Source organism: Lathyrus oleraceus, chromosome 3, assembly GCF_024323335.1.
Source record: "Lathyrus oleraceus cultivar Zhongwan6 chromosome 3, CAAS_Psat_ZW6_1.0, whole genome shotgun sequence".
Classification (NCBI taxonomy): Eukaryota; Viridiplantae; Streptophyta; class Magnoliopsida; order Fabales; family Fabaceae; genus Lathyrus; species Lathyrus oleraceus.
Genome location: NC_066581.1, coordinates 13,963,311 through 13,974,892, shown reverse-complemented (window position 1 = coordinate 13,974,892; position 11,582 = coordinate 13,963,311). Strand labels below are relative to the sequence as shown.

General features: G+C 37.0%; 1 long non-coding RNA gene across 1 annotated transcript; it reads right to left on the bottom strand.

Moving 5' to 3' along the window:
- Positions 1–3,888: 3,888 nt before the first annotated feature.
- On the bottom strand, positions 3,889–6,586 carry LOC127128869 (uncharacterized). The gene is made up of 4 exons (XR_007806064.1): positions 6,501–6,586; positions 6,185–6,347; positions 4,506–4,564; positions 3,889–3,971 (listed from the first exon to the last, which is right to left on the bottom strand). It is a non-coding gene; the product is annotated as an uncharacterized LOC127128869 (long non-coding RNA).
- Between the last annotated feature and the right edge of the window lie 4,996 nt (positions 6,587–11,582).

Genomic DNA, 11,582 nt, shown 5'->3' with positions numbered 1-11,582 from the left:
AGATACAAATGCTTTGAGTTCTAACTTTTGTTTGTGTAACTGTTGAATGGTTTCACTGTTTGTCTGTTGGTTTTATGATTGAAGTATTAAATGTTTAGCTTTTGTACAGGTACCTTAGTTGCTTGCTTGCTTTTGCTTTTGCTTAAGCATTGGATTGTGCACTACGCCAAAAACTGGAATAGACAGCGCACCTTAGAGGGCGCTTTATTATAAAAGCGCTCTCTAAAGTGAAGCGAAAAAATAAGGAGCAATAGACAGCGCACTTTAGAGGGCGCTTTTGTAATAAAGCGCCCTCTAAGGTGAAGCGAAAAAATAAGGAGGAGATAGAGGGACAACAATACATGGCGCTTTTTAGAAAGCGCCCTCTAAGGTTACCCTTAGAGGGCGCTTTTAATAAAGCGCTGTTATAAGTCCATGTGCATTTCCAGTTTATAAAGCGCTTCTGGAAAGCCTTAGAGAGCGCTTTCATAAGCGCCCTCTTAGGCCCCCCTTTAGAGGGCGCTTTTTTTCCACAAGCGCCCTCTAAGGTCCCCTTTAGTAGACATTAAAATTATAACATACTGCGCGTTTTGTTATTTCACTCTCTGTTATTTTCGTTCTTTTTCACGTTAGGGTTCTCACTGCTACGATTTTCGCTACTTCTAAGGCGTTCTCCTTCCACCTCTGTTAGATCTACGACGTTTCCTCCTTCTACCAATCAAAGGTACACGATGCAGCTTATGAGTGTATTTATTCTAGCATACATTATTACTTGCACTATTGCTTTGTTTTAGCTTTGCCCCATTTCAGTTTTATGTTATTGTTGTCTATGCTACGTTTGTTTCGACCTGTAAAGTTTCAATATTCATAGTCATTTAAATAGTTTGGGTTTATTAGGCAATTGACGGTTGGTTTTTAAATTGCTGAATTTGATATCGCTATGAATCACATTCAAAGACTGTTGTTAGGGTTCAGTTATGGTTGCATTATAGAGACATTAGAAACCTTTGATTCTAGTAACTTAGCGTACATAGCGTAGCTAGTAGCTTAAGAAGTTTAGGTATGGATGTTATTTGATAGAGTAAATGGAGACATGAATGCCCTGCACAGAGACTAACTCAATAAAGCGAAATTGTTTTGTCTCATCCCATTTTTGGTTTCTCTTCTGAAATTGTTTTTTGTTTATTCTAATTAGTAATGGATAATACATGGATGTCTTCCAATCGATTGTCGAGAGAGTACGAGAATGGGGTATCAGAATTCGTTAAGTTTGCCGTTGCGCACGCCGAAGACCCCAGTAGAATGATATGTCCTTGCTTGGGTTGTTGTTATGGGAAACGGGTTGACGCAGTTCAGTTGACATCGCATCTAATGAGGCATGGAATTGATCGAAGTTATACATGTTGGAATTTGCATGGTGAGAAAAGTAACGAGAATGTTGAACCGGGGGATAGTACGACCTATGCCTCAAACTATAGTGGCGCAGATACATACGATTGTGATCGAGTTGAAGAGATTGCAGAAGCACTTGAAGGAGATCTTAAGGATTGTCCCGAAATGTTTGAGAGGTTGGTAAGTGATGCAGAGAAACCTTTGTATGATGGTTGCACTAAATTCACAAGATTGTCTGCGGTATTAAAGTTATACAACTTAAAGGCGGGCAATGGATGGTCGGATAAAAGTTTCACAGAGTTATTAGCCCTTTTGAAAGATATGCTTCCTAAGGATAATGTTCTTCCCAATCAAACATATGAGACCAAAAAGATGTTGTGCTCTATTGGCATGAGCTATGATAAGATACATGCATGTCCAAACGATTGCGTTTTGTTTCGAAATGAGTATGCATCGTTAAATGAGTGTCCTAAATGCGGTGTCTCGCGATATAAGAACAAGTTGTCTCCAGCAAAAGTCTTGTGGTATTTTCCTGTTATTCCGAGATTTGGACGCATGTTTCGTAGTGAAACCGATTCAAGACACTTGACCTGGCATACAAATGAAAGAATTATAGATGGAAAGTATCGACATCCGGCAGATTCACCACAGTGGTTCACTACAACAAACAAGACCTTAGACAACGCTTTTTTTAGCCTTAGACAACGCTTTAAAGCGCTGTCTAAACCTCCGCTGCTAAAGGTTTAGACAGCGCTTTTTGAAATCTTAAAAGCGCTGTCTAAGCCCCCCCTTAGACAGCGCTTTGGCCAAAAGCGCTTTATAAGACCCTCTTATTTTAAATTTTTTAGGTATACCTTAGACAGCGGTTTTGAAAAGCGCTGTCTAAGCCCCACCCCCTTAGACAGCGCTTTGGCCAAAAGCGCTTTCTAAGACCCTCCTATTTTAATTTTTTTAGGTATACCTTAGACAGCGCTTTTTTCAAAAAGCGCTGTCTAAGCCCCCCCCTTAGACAGCGCTTTTGCCTAAAGCGCTTTCTAATCCCCCCCTTAGACAGCGCTTTTTACAAAAGCGCTGTCTAAGGTATACGAAAATTTTTGAAGCTTTTGTTTTAAACCACATTTTTTCCAGGTTTATAAACCAGAATTTCTACCTGTTTTCAACCAGATTTTGACAGACAATTATCACATTTTATATATGCCATTTTGGCCTTTTTTCTACCAATTTTTGGCTAACAAATATATATATATACCAATTCAAACCAATTTTGCCTTAAATGTATCAAAATATATACAAATTTATGTACACATTTACAAGTCATTACATATACTACAAATGTACACATTAATTACACAAATTTATGAACAAACATTGAGCTCTATCATGATTAATAAAACAAAGTAGACCGGATTTACCTAATATATGTATTGACAACGGTGACGCCGATTTCTTCATGACTAAAAACTTGCATGAAGTCTTCATTACCAATCATTTGGTTGTAATCAAAGCCGAAAATCCCTACCTCCATATGTACAGTCCGAACACCTCCGGTCGGTATATCGGTCATCTCTAGAAATGTCCTGAGGCACGACCTATACTTGGTGGTAGGTTTTTTCCTAGCTACGGTCTTCTTAGCACCAGAACTTTTTACCCGTGCGGAGGCGTTGCTAACCTCCTTTTTTTGTTGTGCGGAGGCATTGCTAACCTCATTTTCTTGAAGCTACATGTCATATAAATAGTTAGATCAAATTAAGAATGTAACAACTTCCATGAATATATGTCATATAATTGTATATTACCTCTTTTCTTGAAACCGTGGACTCGGTATGCCGTGGAATCGCATTATCTTTTGATTTGGATTTTGTGGGAGTCTATTTAACATAACCAAGGAAAATATGTAAGTAAAATTTTAAGCATAAATTTTAAACTTTGAATATACACATTAAAGTTAACATAAGTTTTAAGCATACCTCATATCCTACGCATATGAGGTTTGTCGGCCATGCAACAAACGAATAACTTTAGACAATGATAAGATTAGAAATGACAATATTAGAGAGTGTTGGAGTAGCACCTATAATAAAAAAGATAGTAGAAAATAGATTTACGTGGTTTGAGCATGTAGAGAGAAGACCTGTAGATTCTGTGGTAAGAAGAGTAGATCAAATAGAGAGGAGTCAATCGACTAGATCTAAAGGAAGACCTAGAAAAACTATAAGAGAAGTTATTAAAAAAGATCTCGAGATTAACAATTCTGATAAAAACATGGTCCTGGATAGAACATTATGCGGAAGTTGATCCATATAGCCGATCCCACTTGGTGAGATAAGGCTTGGTTTTTTTTTTGTTGTTTAGACAGTAAAATTTTTGGAGTATATATTGGGTCCTTTACATTTGAATACATGAAAAGAAATGAACAGGCATGGCATAAAACTCAAATCAAAGAAAAATAATGGGTAGTGTTTTACTGCCTGTGATAAAAGAAAAAAGACTACTAAAAAATCAATCGTGTGATTCTTACATGAAACGCCTTCATCAGTGATATCCGCCATCTTGCAAGAGTGTGACATTATCTTAACAGTAAGTTTGTCCATTATTAGTACCTGCATGCAAGCAACCCATGAACAAAGACAAGATGGTAAATAATAGAAGTATCATGCTCTTGAAGTTATGACTTTAAGATAAAGAAGGAGAAGAGAAATAGTAAGGACTTTGAATATGATAATGGTGTAATATTCTTGATAATGATTTGATACTAACTTAATAATGACTTGATACAAAAGACCACTAACCCCTATTTATAGGGATACAAAAGACTAAACACTACCATCTATTTATATGAACACAAGACTCCTAATCCTAAATAAATCATAGGAAACAAATCATGGTAATAATTAAGTAATATAAAAACTAAACTTAGGAGATAGTCTAAGATACTCTAAGATTATAAACGGATACTAGGAGATAGGATAAACTATGAACCTCTTATATAATATCAATGATATTATTTGATATTTAATATATTCTATCAATGCCTTTAATGATTTTTTAAATAGGATTCACCCTCCCTCCCACATGTATACTGGTGAAGTTCAAATAAATGAGGCATAATTCATTCAACTAATGACATCCTATACCTTCCATGTAGATTTTGAATCCCCTGTTTTCGCTGACCTGAGCATTTCATGTAATAATCCTGGAGAAGATTTCAGAATATAAAGTTATATGAGATTATAAGAGCAGAATGCAATTGGTCATAATTTAAGCAATTTAGTGTTAAAATTTCAAAAGTAAGAAAAACAAAATGCATAAAGAATCAATCCTTGTGATTTGTGAGGGAAGTATCCACTACACCTATTCAAAACATGTTTGATCTAGTTTATCTGCTATTGAAAAGAGCAAACAGTGCTGTATTAGATTAGGTGCAGTCATTTCATTAATATTGTAATTTTCCTTCTTTTTTTGTGGGAGACAAATGTAGAAATTGTCAAAGAATAAAAGAGACAAATGTACAAATGTAAAAGGCATTGTGGTGCATATCCTGCTGGAACAATCACTCCAGGATAACCTCCAATAGCGAGTATACTACTAAAGGATGAAAAAGGTGTTATCACGGCATCAAGTTTCTTTCTTTTCATGAGTTTCTCTAATCCATTGTGTGGCCGTCTTCTTGTCATGTTTAATAATAATCTTGTCTATGTTAGCTTTGTTATGCATAGCGGTCTCAAGTCCGGATAAAAGAAGAGTGTTGAGATAGGCAGTCGACAGTTAGCGTAAAGCTTTGTTGAATCTCTATGACATTGATCAAATAGAAACATGGTCATTGATAGAACATTATGGCGTAATTTGATCCATGTAGGCGACCCCACTTTAGTGGGATAAGACTTGGTTGTTGCTGTTGTTGTTGATTCAATTGAACATACTTAGTTGTGAAGTTTAAATGAAAAAATTTACATGGGGAGCAAGGACTTTCAAAGTAGACTAGCAGGAATAAAGAAAGTGGGCAATACTGTTGGGAACCAGAACTTTGCTTCTAGGTGTGCATCACAAAGAAGTCTTTAGTCCAAATTCTAATTACAGAGAGGAATATGGGCAATAACGGAGACAAGCAAAAGGAATTCAGAACATACAGCCAATAAGGTGTCAAAAAATTTGGAGTTTCAAAGAGATGGAAAACTCCTGAAACATACCATCTGCAGATGGTTCCTATATTTAACATCATCAAAGAAGTGTTATAACAAGATACATTACTCTAACACATTGTCTATTTCTGAAACATGTCCATTGCAATATATCCTCAGATAACTTCTCCATTCAATATGGCAGAACATCGTATCCACAACTAGAATTAACCAAATATTACTTGCAGAATTGGTGAAGAGAATATTCATTAGTGAAACAGAGAAGAAGAAGAAATTATCCTGAACTAGAAAAGGGAAGACACTAAATCTTGGATCCTGGACTATGTTAGAAGATTCTAATCGGCATAACTTAAAATCTTGCAAACTGCTGTCGGCACAGCTCGCATTTTGAGACACTAGCATGACTGAATTTTCACATATCTTCTAGTTTAACTAATAAAACTCAGAAACCAAACAAAAATTACAAGCGCCAAAACACAAATTATACTAGTGTTCACTAAAATCAGAACCAATGTGTGAAGAGCAAAGTGAAGTTAATAATGCCGACCTCAAAATCAAACCATGAGCATACACTGAATAGCATTCGCTTACAACCGGAAGCAACAAAAAAATTAAGAGAAGAAATAAACGGAACAAGTTCAACAATCATACCAACAAAAGGAAAAGGAACTTACTCTCGCGACTAATTTGTTTGAGGTTTTTGTATTCGCCGCCATAAGAGGAAGAATCGGAATCTGACATGGTGAAATCTATACCCTAAACCTAAACCACAGTCGTCGATGGATCACGAAACGAGAAGCAGAACCAAATCGGGGACGATCGGAAACCTAATTCAAGCTTTGAACAGAAAAGAAAGAAATGAAATAGAATCAGTTTATTCGAATTGAATGAGTTAAAAAGATTAGTGGAAGAAAAAGTTGAGATTACGATACGGAACTAGAAAACGAAAATGAGGAAGAGTTAGTTTAAAGAGAAGAGAATGGTTTTTACCGGTAGTTGAAGGAAGCATGACGTGTTGAAAGGTACAAAGATGGAAAGAAATTTCCCAGAAGCGTAGTGGACCGATTGAGGACGAGTCCAAAAGCGCTTTCTAAACCCCCCCTTAGACAGCGCTTTTGGTTTTAATTTTTTTTTTAATTTAAAGACTTTAGACAGCGCTTTATCAAAAGCGCTGACTAAGGTCTATATTTAAAAGCGCTTTCTAAAAGCGCTGTCTAAGGGGGGGGGGGGGTCTTAGACAGCGCTTTTAGAAAGCGCTGTCTAAGACCCCCCTTAGACAACGCTTTCATTATTTTTTTGGAACATTTTCCGTGTTTTATTTTAATTTTAACCTTAGATAGCGCTTTCTTTTAAAAGCGCTGTCTAAGATGCGCTGTTAAAAGTCATTTTTGGCGTAGTGGTTGAAAATTGATAATGATTATCCTGAATTTGGAGAAGAATCAAGAAACCTTCGCTTGGCATTATCTACTGATGGAATGAACCCACACGGTATCCAGAGTATCTCACACAGTACATGGCCTGTGATTATTATGATTTATAACCTACCTCCATGGCTATGTATGAAGCGTAAGTACATGATGTTGGCTATGTTGATTTCTGGACCTAAACAACTAGGGAATGGCATAGACGTGTACTTGAAGCCCTTAATCGAAGATTTAAAGATTTTGTGGGAGACCGGTGTGGAGGTTTATGATGGATATAGGAAAGAAAGTTTCAACTTGAGGGCGATGTTGTTTGGCACAATTAATGATTTCCCAGCATACGAAAATCTATCAGGGTATAGCATAAAAGGTCAATGTGCGTGTCCTATTTGTGAAGATAAAACAGATTGGAAGCGCTTGGAGTTTGGTCAGAAGAATGTCTTTCTCGGTCATCGGAGATTCTTAAATTCAAATCATCACTACCGTGGATGGAGAAAGGCGTTCAATGGAGAGACAGAACAAGGCAGAGCTCCACCTATATTGACGGGTGATCAAATTTTTGAAAAGGTGAAAGATTTGGATACTCAGTTTGGCAAGCCTTTTGCCCAGACACTTGTCAAAAGTGGGTGGAAGAGGAGGTCAGTTTTTTTTGAATTGCCGTATTGGAAGTCCTTGTATGTGAGACATTTTCTTGATGTTATGCATATTGAAAAAAAATGTATTTGAAAGTGTTATTGGCACGTTACTCAATATACAAGGAAAGTCTAAGGATGGCCTTAAGGCAAGAAAGGACTTGATAGCGATGGGAATAAGAACTGAATTAGGACCCTTGAAGAAAGGAAAACGAACATATCTACCGCCTGCTGCTTATACTCTATCTAGAAAGGAATAAAAAACATTGTGTAAGTTTCTAAGTGAAGTTAAAGTTCCAGAAGGGTACTCTTCAGATATTAGAAGACTTGTGTCTATGAAAGACCTCAAGTTAAAGAGTTTAAAGACCCATGATTGCCATGTTATAATGGAACATTTTCTCCCAATAGGTATACGTTCTATTCTTCCAGAAAAAGTAAGAAGCTCTATAACTAAGTTGTGTTCTTTCTTCAAGTCAATTTGCAGTAAGGTGATCAATCCTGCGATCTTACCAATGTTGCAAAAAGAAATCGTTATTGCTTTGTGTGAGCTTGAAATGTTTTTTCCTCCATCATTTTTTGACATAATGGTACATCTAGTTGTTCATCTTGTGAAAGAGACACAATTGTGTGGACCAGCTTATATGAGATGGATGTACCCTGTTGAACGTTATATGAAAATATTAAAAGGGTACGTGAAGAACCGAAGTCGACCAGAAGGTTGTATGGTTGAAAGATACATTGTTGAAGAAGCGATTGAGTTTTGTACTGAATATTTGTCTAATGTTCAGTCAATCGGACTCCCCAAGTCTCAGCTTGTCAAAAAGAAAGAAGGAAAAAATCTAATTGGAAATAAAATCGTGGCAGTATCAAGGGTCGAACGGGATCAAGTGCATTTGTATGTTCTGCACAATGAGAATGAGGTTGAGCCGTATGTTGAAATTCACAAGGATGTTCTCCGAGGTTTAAATCCCAATAGAAATGAAAATTGGATAGTACGAGAGCACAATCGATGTTTTATATCTTGGTTTAAGGATCATATTTATTCAAAGTATTATTCAGATCCCGCTTCAATAACAGAAAGGTTGAGATGCTTAGCATATGGTCCAAGTTTCCATGTTTTTTCTTATAGCGCATACGCGATTAATGGATACACATTTTATACCAAAGAACAAGATGATAAAAGTACTATGCAGAATAGTGGTGTCACCGTGGTAGCTGAAGCAATGCACATATCAAGTGTGAAGGACTTAAACCCCAAATTTGCAAATCTGTCGTATTTTGGTGTTATCGAGCGCATTTGGGTGTTTGATTATGAGAAGTTTCAGATTCCTATATTTGGTTGCAAGTGGGTTGAAAATAATAACGACATTCGAATGGATAAGTCAGGATTTTTGCAAGTGGATCTTAATAGGGTGGGATACAAAGATGAGTCTTTTATTCTAGCCTCTCAAGCTAGACAAGTGTTTTATGTCAATGATCCGAAAAGTACGAAATGGTCTATAGTTCTTTTTTCCAACAAAGTAATTGATGAAAACACTGGAGATCAAGGTGATATTGATGTTGAGATTGAATCGTTTACCAGAAATGATCAAGATGAGAATATTATATCAAATGATTCATATATTAGAAATGATCATAATGAGGGTATTTGGATCAATCCAACCGTCCGTGTTGTTAAGAGACATGTAGAACATATTCCAACCAAGAAAAGAAAGAGAACTTAGTGAAAAAGGTACAGGTCAAATGATTTTAATTGTTTTCTTTATTACAGGTAAAATGACTTTTATGATTTTAATTGTTTTTATATTTGTCATCTGATTTTAATTGTTTTCTTTATTACAGGTAAAATGGCTATTATGAAGTCAATCATTCGTGCAAGGGGAAAGGGATACTTGAAAGTATCAATTGATATTTGTTTAGATGGAGATGTTCCATTGTCGTCAAGCCTCATTCGCGTAGATGATGATGCTGGATATTTGAAAGTATCCCTCTACGACAATGGAACATGTCCATCTAAACAAATATCAATTCTATCTTCAAAAGATAAGGGACCAAAAATATAAGGGGATTACGCAGCAAATCGAGTCAGTTGCATAAAAAAAAAGGTATAAACACAATTATATGATATTTATGCATAGAAAATGTTAATTCTTGATCTTATACTTCACCTAACTAATTTTATGATATTTTAGGTTCATGCTATTGATATTGAACAAAAAGAGGTTGTTGCTAAGAAGACTGCTGCTAGCAAAAAAACATACATCTCAGAGATGCTTTTGCTACTTAGTTTTATTTCTTTTTAAGTTATGAATTGGTTGTATATTTAGAATCTTTAGAAGTTAAACGATTATATATCAGTGGATTGTTGTATATGTATGGATTGTTGTATATAAGGCTTGTTGAATGCAATGTGTGAAAAAGGGCTTCAAATTATACAGTTTTGGGTGTACTGCTTCAATATACAGGTTGTCTAAAATAAATAAAAAAATATAGCGCTTTTTAAAAAAAAAATAATTAAATAACCACCCACTTTAGAGGGCGCTTCCCAAAATAAGCGCCCTCTAAACCCTTTAAATTTCCACTTTAGAGGGCGCTTTCCAGTAAAAGCGCCCTCTAAACCCTTAAAAGTTTCCACTTTAGAGGGCGCTTTCTAGTAAAAGCGCCCTCTAAACCCTTAAAAATTTCCACTTTAGAGGGCGCTTTCCAGTAAAAGCGCCCTCTAAACCCTTAAATGTTTCCACTTTAGAGGGCGCTTTCTTTAAAAAGCGCCCTCTAAAGTGGCCCTTAAAGGGCTTAAAGAGCCACTTTAGAGAGCGCTTTCACCAGGAAAAAAAGCGCTGTCTTTACCTATGCCAGCGCCAGATTAGAGGGCGCTTTAAAGCGCTGTTATAGGCCAAAAAAAGCGCCATCTTTTCCCTTATTTGGCGTAGTGGTGGTTGACACACCACTCAGGTAGTTAGCTCCTTACTCCATGTAGTCTGGAAGTCCTGTCACCTTTTTGGCAGGCATTTTGCTGGCAAGTCCTCCTTCAGAGGCTCTGTTTGTGTTTGTTTAAAATTATGCCCAAAGACCTCCAAGAAGAGGCATGTGATATTTGATAAGACCTCCAAGTGAAGAGGCAATTGACGGATAAAAGGGATTAGCAGTCAATCCCCCGTTATTCAGTGAGTCGTTCTTTATGCTCGCACTACATGCTGATGCTTTTGAACATGTACCCAGGATCTTTGTCCAGTGTCTGTCAAGTGGAATAGGATCCCTCTTTCTGGATCCCCATGCTTTCTTTGTCATGAGCTCACCCTGGCCAGGGTTAAGAGCATGAGGTCTCATCCTCATTACCATTTTGATCTGCTCACCCTGACGTTCAATGTTAGTGGTTAAGAACCCAGTTGATTACCATTACAGTTTGGCTTGTTTGTCGAGGTTGATATGACCCCTCTTGACTAAAGCCCACCCATTGTTTGGGCCTCTTGTATGGATATAGTGTGTGATGCTTGTTCACTTGTACTGGTGTGTTTATCTGCTTTCCTCTTCTCATCTCCATTTCTGTAGGAGTTGTATGTTTGATTTCTGAGGAAGTTGAATGCATGTTAGAGACCTCGACTTAGGGATATTTGATTGCATGACAACTATTAGGCTCGAGTATCAGTCTCCCTATTAGTTTGTTGTCTCCCTGGTCTCTGGTTAGGAGAGTGTTTTACCCCTGTTAAGGGGAACTACGTCGCCCTGATTCTCATACCAGATGAGATACGTAGGCAGGAGGTTGCGAGCAATCTCTCCGGGCACCCTTTTTCTTTTTTGCTGTGTTGTCTTCGTGTGTTTGTTCACCCTTTTGTTTTTTTGTGTGTGTTCACCCGTTTCTTTAAGTCTTTGTGTGTCAACCTTTTGTTTGTTTTGTTTTGGTGTGAGTACCCATTTGTTCAGCGCACGTGTGTGGTATGTTCATACCTTGGGGATTTCTTCTGATATCATTGGGGTTCATATTGGGGTTCACCTTTGGGGTTCGTTTATGACGGTTGTCA